This window comes from Culex quinquefasciatus, chromosome 3 (genome assembly GCF_015732765.1).
Source record: "Culex quinquefasciatus strain JHB chromosome 3, VPISU_Cqui_1.0_pri_paternal, whole genome shotgun sequence".
Taxonomy (NCBI): Eukaryota; Metazoa; Arthropoda; class Insecta; order Diptera; family Culicidae; genus Culex; species Culex quinquefasciatus.
In genome coordinates this window covers 67141665-67150969 of record NC_051863.1, presented here as the reverse complement: position 1 = coordinate 67150969, position 9305 = coordinate 67141665, and the positions used below count along the sequence as shown (strand labels likewise).

The 9305-nt window shown below is 35.5% G+C and overlaps 1 long non-coding RNA gene across 1 annotated transcript; it reads left to right on the top strand.

Moving 5' to 3' along the window:
• The first annotated feature begins 1255 nt into the window (after positions 1-1255).
• LOC119770130 lies at positions 1256-1609 on the top strand. Its single transcript, XR_005278668.1, has 2 exons — positions 1256-1434; positions 1496-1609. It is a non-coding gene; the product is annotated as an uncharacterized LOC119770130 (long non-coding RNA).
• Positions 1610-9305: the final 7696 nt, after the last annotated feature.

Here is a 9305-nt window from a genome sequence, read left to right as displayed (position 1 = left end):
CTTAGCCTCCATGCTAGAGGTAAGTTAGAATGTGTTTTGTTGAGTTGTTCAGATTAAATCTCGGAGTAGTTTAAGCTGAGATTGCACGGTTTGTGATTAGACACTCAATAATATCTTGTCTGGATTTTGTATTTGAAAAAAAAATCTGAATAAAAAAGTAGATAAATAGGTCCTATCAGCCACCAAGACTTTTTTTGTAAAAAATGCAATAAAATAAAAGAGCAGTTCTCTCAGATTTTTTTTTTGTAATTTTTAATCCGACTGAAACTTTTTTGGTGCCTTCGGTATGCCTAAAGAAGCCATTTTGCATCATTAGTTTGTCCATATAATTTTCCATACAAATTTGGCAGCTGGCCATACAAAAACGATGTATGAAAATTCAGAAATCTGTATCTCTTGAAGGATTTCAGGTTGTGCAATAAATCTTTGAGTGAGTTATGAATTTTTGAATCAATACTGGTTTTTTCAAAAAATCGAAAAATTGATCGCAATAATTTTTCAACTTTGTTTTTTGATGTAAAATCAAATTTTGCAATCAAAAAGTACTTTAGTGAAATTTTGATAAAGTGCACCGTTTTCAAGTTAAATACATCTTTAGGTGACTTTTTTTGAAAATAGTCGCAGTTTTTCATTTTTTTAAATTAGTGCACATGTTTGCCCACTTTAAAAAAATATATTTTTGAAAAGCTGAGAAAATTCTCTATATTTTGCACTTTTGAACTTTGTTGATACGACCTTTAGTTGCTGAGATATTGCCATGCAAAGGTTTAAAACTGGAAAATTGATGTTTTCTAAGTCCCACCCAAACAACACACCATTTTCTTATGTCGATATCTCAGCAACTAATGGTTCGATTTTCAATGTTAAAATATGAAACATTCGTGAAATTTTCCGATCTTTTCGAAAAAAATATTTTCAATTTTTTTAAACCAAGACTAACATTTCAAAAGGGCTAAACATTTAATATTACGGCCTTTTGATATGTTAGTTTCGATTTAAAATTTTTGAAATTTTTTTTTCGAAGAGATCGGAAAATTTCACGAATGTTTCATGTTTTACCATTGTAAATCGGACCATAAGTTGCTGAGATATCGACATTAGAAAATGGTGAGTTGTTTGGGTGGGACTTAGAAAACATCAATTTTCCTGTTTTTAAACACTTGCATGGCAATTCTTTATGTAAACTAATGTCAAAAACAAAAACAATGACTTTTAAAACCCGCCGTTTGACATGTCAGCTGGTTTCATCCCGCCAAACAAATCAAAGCAAACTCAGGGTTGCGTAGTGAAAAACTTGTCATTTTTTCTGTTGTTGATGGAAGTGGTGAGGATTTCAGATAAAAATAATGTTTTCTGGCCAAAAAGAACCAGTAACAGGGCACCTGTTTCAGGGAATTTTGCTGATTAGAGGCCAACCAGTACTGTATGGTAAAGGTAAGTTATGAGAGTTTTTGAATACTATTTGTTTTACAACTTGCTCATTTTTTGTTCACAGCTCAGCAAAAATCCAAAAAGCTGAATGTTCCGGCGTAGAATTGAAAAAGTGCAACTGGTTTAGTTCCCGGAAGGATTGGTTTGGAGCTGTCAAGATTAAATAACCTGTGACATTCCTCTTGTGAATGTTAAAAAAAAAGATCAGTTGGATATAAATCAGCGTGAAGAATCGTTTTCAATGATTTGATAGGAATTGCGCAAACAAAATCACCGGATCAAAAATAAAACTAATAAACTTGCTGTTTTAATGAAGATATTTTATTTAAAATAATTATCCCGAAGACCTCTCACAATGCTCACGATCGCCCAAAACTCCGCAAAAATAAAAAAATGCTTTTTTTGAACCCCGAGATGAGTTGTGTTCGAGTTTTAAACATTTTGTATCTTAAATTGTTACACTCAAACCCCGATGATTTGACACCAACTGTTTGAACGGGGTCACTTTTTAGTTTGACACCCCTTTTACACGGAGTTCACCCACACCACCAAACGTTTGTTTTGATAGTATGCGTGAGCGCCGTGTAAAAAGTGACAGTTCGTCACTTTTTAGTTTGACTTTGACCAACCAACGGGTACAAACTAAAAAAGTGTCAAACGAAAAAGTGACCAACCACCGAGGGTTGAGTGTATCGTGTTTTTTTCTGTTGGGGGCAGACAAATTAAAGAAATTAAAAAGTTTTACATTTTATTTTTCAAGTATTTGCAAACAAATTTACAATTTCTGAAAACGTGAAACAGATTTATATTTGTAAAATGGCTGGTGACAGGGTTATTTTGAAGCGCGTTCGAAAGTATGTCAATTTTCTTGCGATAACAACACTTCCATTTGTTTTTCAGTTCCGAATTTATCCGGGGACAAAATCATTTCATTTCGAAATCAAGGGGTTGGAAACTCTTAGGGCTATAATTATTATGTTAACCAGTATATCAAAATATATGTTAGTATTCTTATTATTTCCTTTACATATCGCCAGTATACTTACCAATATACTGAGAGTATCATAATATACTAACAGCTTATTGCTTTTCGGTTAGTATACTAACAAGTATACTGGAATATCGTTAGTATACTAAGTATTCCTAAGTAATATTAGAGTTTCCAGCCCCTTGTTCGAAATTTAACGCCGCGACATTATGCTTCTTGGATTTTTGCTGGCCTGTGAACAAAAATGATCAAATTGTAAAACAAATAGTAATTAAAAACTCTCACAACTAACCTTTAAGAAACGATACTGGTTGCCCTCCAGACAGCAGAATTCTCTGTAGCAGGTTCTTTTTGGCCGGAAAACATTTTTTTATCCGAGAACCTCACCACTTCCATCAACAAACCGAAAATATTTGACATGATTTTTCCCATCGCAACCCCAAGTTTACTAAGATTTGTTTGGCGGGATGACCCCAACCCACAAGTCAAACGGCGGGATATAAAAGTCTTTGTTTATGTTTTTGACATTAGTTTACATAAAGAATATCTCAGCAACGAAGGGTCGTATCAACAAAGTTTAAAAATGCAAAATATAGAAAATTTTCTCAGCTTTTCAAAAATATGTTTTTCAAAGGTGGGCAAACATGTGCACTAATTAAAAAAAAATGAAAAATTGCGACTATTTTCAAAAAAAGTCACCTAAAAATGGATTTATCTTGAAAACGGTGCACTTTAATAATATTTCACTGAGGTACTTTCTGATTGCAAATTTGATTTTACATCGAAAAATGAAGTTGAAAAATTTTTGCGACCAATTTTTCGATTTTTTGAAAAAATCAGTTGTCAAAAATTCATAACTCGCTCAAAGATTTTTTGCACAACCTGGAAATTTTTAAAAGTTGGCACATCAAGTCCTCTAAAACATCTAAAAAAATAATAAAATAAAAAATAGTGTTTTTTTGCAAATCAAGTTTTAGTGACAAAAAGTTAAATAAAAAATCACCAAATTTTTTTACCGTGTATCATTTTTTTTCCAGTGTAGTCCATATCCATATCTACAACTTTGCCGAAGACACCAAATCGATCAAAAAATTCCTTCAAAAGATACAGATTTCTGAATTTTCATACATCATTTTTGTATGGCCAGCTGCCAAATTTAGCATAGCATAGCATAGCATTGGTGTCTACCCGTAGCTGCTACTTCGTTATTGACCAGGACCCCCAAACATTGCTCCGTGGACCACAGATTAAAAGTAGGAACCAATCATCACCCCTTCGCAATTTTCAAAGGTCCCTATCGTGCTGATCAATACCGACGCTGGCCACGACCAGTGGTAAGACACGGGGAAGTGGATGGGAATGTTAGTCCGATACTTGAGTGATGGGACCGCCAAATCGACTGCGTCTCCGACAAAGTATCACATGAGTTTTGAGGGGTTAGTAAGATGGGTATGAGGTCAGGATTCACTGTGGTAGGTGATGCGACCATGAGCAATTTGTTTATCGGTTGAAATTTTAAAAATCTTAGGCAGCCGGCTGCGGAAAGATACCTATCTAGGGATTTAAATATAGTATTAATTCGACCGCGATCCGGGATCGTGGTGTAGGGGTAAGCGTGGTTGCCTCTCACCCAGTCGGCTTGGGTTTGAGCCCAGACGGTCCCGGTGGCATTTTTCGAGACGAGATTTGTCTGACCACGCCTTCCGTCGGATGGGGAAGTAAATGTTGGCCCCGGTCTAACCTAGAGGTTAGGTCGTTAGCTCAGTCCAGGTGTAGGAGTCGTCTCCCTGGGTCCTGTCTCGGTGGAGTCGCTGGTAGGCAGTTGGACTAACAATCCAAAGGTCGTCAGTTCGAATCCCGGGGTAGATGGAAGCTAAGGTGTAAAAAGAGGTTTGCAATTGCCTCAACAATCAAGCCTTTGGACACTTAGTTTCGAGTAGGAATCTCGCAATCGAGAACGCCAAGGCAATGCTGTAGAGCGAATAATTTGATTTTTTGATTAATTCGACCGCGATTCTCCAGAAATTGTCCGTCGGCGTGCCTTCCGATCAACGGTGATGTAGGAAGGGCTTCATTCATCAAAATTATTTTATATCATAAGCCTTAAAACATATCCGTCGACGTGCCTTCCGATCCTCGATGATATGGAAAGGACTTGATCCAGCAATACGACTTGCTTGTCTCAAAAAACAAAAATCGGATCGTTTCTATCGAAAACTATGTAAAGAGAACAAAAATAAAATTCATCGGCCAACGAACGCGCGAAAAAAAAAAATAAATGAAAAAAGAAGAAATCCAATCACCCCATGTACACAAATAGCGACACAAAAGAGACGGAAAATAACACGAAAAAACAGGACTGCGCGTCCACACAGGCACCGCACTACTCATTTCAGTCATTTGTATGGCCAGCTGCCAAATTTGTATAGAAAATTATATGGACAAACTAATGATGCAAAATGGCTTCTTTGGGCATTCCGAAGGCACCAAAAAAGTTTCAGTCGGATTAAAAAATGCAAAAATTAAAATTTAAGAAAAAATACCGATTTCGTAGCGAACTGCTCAAAAGTAAAAAATTGAAACAAAATTTTGAATAACGCTTGACACTTGTTTTTCGAGACGAAATCGATCTGCTCTAACCTTAAAACTTTACTAAATTGTTTGAAGGCTTCTTTTTAAAAAGCTTATTCAAAATAATATGAAAATTTAATAAGAATTTGATTAAAGGTGTTGAATAAGATTAAAGCTTAATTTTGTTTTGCCTACAGATTATATAAGAAAATTTTGAAAGATTATTTTAGTTTCGGATTAGAATGAGCAGAGTCTTGGACTTTGTGATGCTGGTAATTTCAGTTTTATTCATGCATTCAACAGCAAAATTTTTAAATAAGCGTACTTTGGTAACAAATGATGAGTGTAGATCTCCTCCGTTGAACCAATCAAAGATTATCACTTGCTGTTGTGCGATTTCAGGCTCGCGATCATCACATCTAGAAAAGAAAACGAATTGAATTAAAATGCGCCATATATCGGGCAATGGTCACAAAACTCACTTTGCTTCATAAGAAGTTGCTGCAACAAGTGTTGCAACAATATTACTTGGGTGCCGTCATTTGCCAGAATTTCCGCAATCAAATGTTTAATGAGTGATTTTACGATTTGCAGACCCATCGGTGTGTTTGGAATTGACAGGAGCAACGTGTCCTTTCAAAGATAAACCAAGGTTTAGTGTGGTTAAGTCTCACCAATAAATCATCAATTCTTACCATGTCTCTTTCAGTCAACCTGTAAAACATCAAAAAGAAATTCGTACGAAATAATCATTTATCTTCAATTAAAATTACAATTATGGTTACTTACAAGTTCGAGAAAACACCCATTGCGACCGGTCACGTGGTTCACTTGAGACTAAATTTAGTCGATAGGAGACACCTTAACGCAACCCGAACGGATATGGCATGCGCACACGCTTTCGGGTCTTCTCGTTGTGTGTATTTGTGGGTGGCATCCGAAGGGGGTTGCTCGCGAAAAATTGGATCATTAGTAGGTGTAGTAGTAGTAGTAGCAGAGAGTCGAGTAAGTCAAAACTGGAGAATATGTGAGTGTTCTGCTTCCTTCGATGTATTGGAGAGAAATTTTCCACGCATTAGGTGAGCCTGAGCCTACATATGTTAATGTGTCTCAAACATGTATCACTTGATCGTGAACATTGTTGCGCAATACCATGACGTGTTGCATCTCTCGAAGGTTTAAACTTGGTTGAAATCGTGTTTTGTACATAGGCATGATTAACTGTCAATAAGTTGGACATGACCGATTCTTAGCGAAGTTACACTAAAATGTAACTTTTATCAAGTTTCAATGTGATTTGTACGCAAGATTTAATTTCTATAATGAAATAAGGCCGTTGCAAATATTTTTGTCACTACCACCCCCCCCCCCCCCTAGCCTTCCATCAAAATCGGTTCGAAAAATCAGGAACATAAAAATATTTTTTTCAAAACAAATTTTTTTTCGGGAAATAGAAGTCTAACCAACTGAAAACAATTAGAAATGGATTTTCCTGCGTTTAGCCCTGTACTGCCCAATTTTTTTTCGAAATTTTTTATTTTTCCCGTGTTTAGGAGGTCATTTTGAGCAACTTTTGTTCTACGAAAAACTTAACTTCTCTTGTTTTATTTTTTTCTTGTTTAATTTTTAGTATTTTAATTTACATTTATCTTGTTTAGTTTATGTTTGTTTTCAGTAGTATTTGGCCTATTTTACAACCTCCTATCATTGCATTTTGCCTATCTATTTTTTATGTTTTTAAGTCGTTGCAAATATTTTTTGAAGTTTATGTCCCTCGACTCTGACCAAAGTCAAGGGGGGTCATTTTGTAACAAGCCCAAACATGCTAAATATGATTATCAATGCAGAAAATGCATTTTTGATTGTTTTGTTTTCAGTTAATTAAACTCCTATTTTCATGGAAATTTTGAAGTTTTTAAAAAAAAAAATGTTGGCTCCCTGATTTTTCAGACCAATTTTGAAGGGAGGGGCGATATAAACTTTGAAAAATATTTGCAACGGCATTACAGTCACTTTTTCGATTTTTTGCTTGTTTTCACATTTCTGCTATAAAATGGCATCATTACCATTTCAATTGTAGAAAATGCGTAGAGGCATAGTCCAAAAATTTCTGCATACTTGTTTTTACTTAAAATAAAGGAAATCTCAGTATGAAACACAGCTAAAGTTGACCCCTAGAAAAGACATTTCTAAAAATTTAAATTTTCCATCAATTTTCTGAAATTTTAAGAGTTTTTCTTTCCCATGCTTTTTAAAGATCAAAAATTGGTAGAAAAATTGATTTTTGGCGATTTTTTAAATCGAAGCCCGTCTAAAGGCGGTTTTGGGTTGTAAAGGGTTAAAATCATATTATGCATGTCTGAGATCGGTCAAAAATATTATCAATTTTTGTGGAATTCCAACAGCACCGCAAAATAAAATAAAAATCTTTTCTGAAAACTATTCATTGCAAAACAACTGGGCAGGTGTAAAATGTGGTTAATTCTCCGCCAACTCACACAGCAGTTGTCCCGACCCCTCTTCGATTTACGTGAAACTTTGTCCTAAGAGGTAACTTTTGTCCCTGATCACGAATCCGAGGTCCGTTTTTTGATATCTCGTGACGGAGTGGCGGTACGACCCTTTCCATTTTTGACCATGCGAAAAAAGAGGTGTTTTCAATAATTTGCAGCCTGAAACGGTGATGAGATAGAAATTCGGTGTCAACAGGACTTTTATGTAAAATTAGATGCCCGATTTGATGGCGTACTCAGAATCCCGAAAAAACGTATTTTTCATCGAAAAAAACACTAAAAAAGTTTTAAAGAATCTCCCATTTTCCGTTACTTGTTTTTTTTGGAACATGTCATTTCATGGGAAAAACTTTTTTTTCGTAAAATCGCGATAACTCGTGATGTTTATAAGCAAACCCCTTATGTCTATATATTTTACGTTTTTGTGATTGTTTGTTCTACAACTTTGTAGAATATTATTACACTCTAAAAAATAACCCAGCAAAATTAGAAAAAACACGAAATTTTAAAATGAAAATTTTTGTTCTAAATGAAAAAGTGACCCTTCTGGGTCAATGTAGATTCGAAAAGTACATTAAATTTCCCATAAAATCACATGTTCCAAAAATTTTTACAGTCGAGTAACGAAAATTGGAGAATTTTTACAACTTTTTTAGTGTTTTTTCGATGAAAAATACGTTTTTCGGAATTCTGAGTACGCCATCAAATCGGGCGTCTAATTTTACATAAAAGTCACCAAATTTCTATCTCATCACCGTTTCAGACTGCAAATTATTGAAAAACACCTCTTTTATCGCATGTTCAAAAATTGAAGGGGTCGTATTGCCCCTTCTTCACGAGATATCAAAAAACGGACCTCGGATTCGTGATCAGGGACAAAAGTTACCCCTTAGGACAAAGTTTCACGCAAATCGAAGAGGGTCGGAGCAACTTTTCCCGATTTCGTGCGAGTTGAATTACCCATGTATTTTAAAACACTTTTTTCATTCAAATGTTGAGACCATGGCTTGTTATTTCAATTTTTAAATTTTTGTCCCTGAACATTGGGGGGTTTCTCCTTTTTATTTGCCACTACAGCAAAAACGCAAAAACTTGGGATGTTTTTTAAAGGAGCGAAAGACTCGGTCACATATATTTTTTTCCGAAAAAAAAACGAAACTATTGGCACTACGCCCCCCGGGGCATGGCCTTCCTCTAACGTGGGATTTCTGCTCCAGCGCCTCTGACGAGACAGGAGAAACCGGGACCGACGTTTTACTTCACCATCCGATAGAAGCTCAGTGGATAAGGCGGGAATCGAACCCGCGTCTCATAGCATCATCGGGATCGGCATTTTTTTCCATACATGTCATTTTACACGATCTTTCAAAATGGATCCGCGGGGCATAAAAATCACCTCGCGGGCCACGATTGACTTCACTCTTTTCTTCAAACAAGTGAGTTTCGATCCTTTACTCAATTTATAGAATGATCACTGGATTAACACAAATATTACTATTCTACTTTTGGCAAACTTTTATAACTTAACCAAAAATTTGCAGCAAAACACCGCGACAGGAGAAAAAGCAAGAGATAAATTCGATCCAACACTAGGGACACAGCCTGAAATTATGATGGTTTGGAAATTTGTTGTTAAAGGGACGTTTAAAATTGGACGCCCGATTTGATGGCGCACTCAGAATTAAAAAAAAACGTATTTTTCATAAAAAAAAACAAAAGTTGTTTCAAAAATTCTACCTTTTCTGTTACTTAACTGTCAATTGTTTTTTGGAACAAGGCATTTTAAGAAAAAAATAATATAC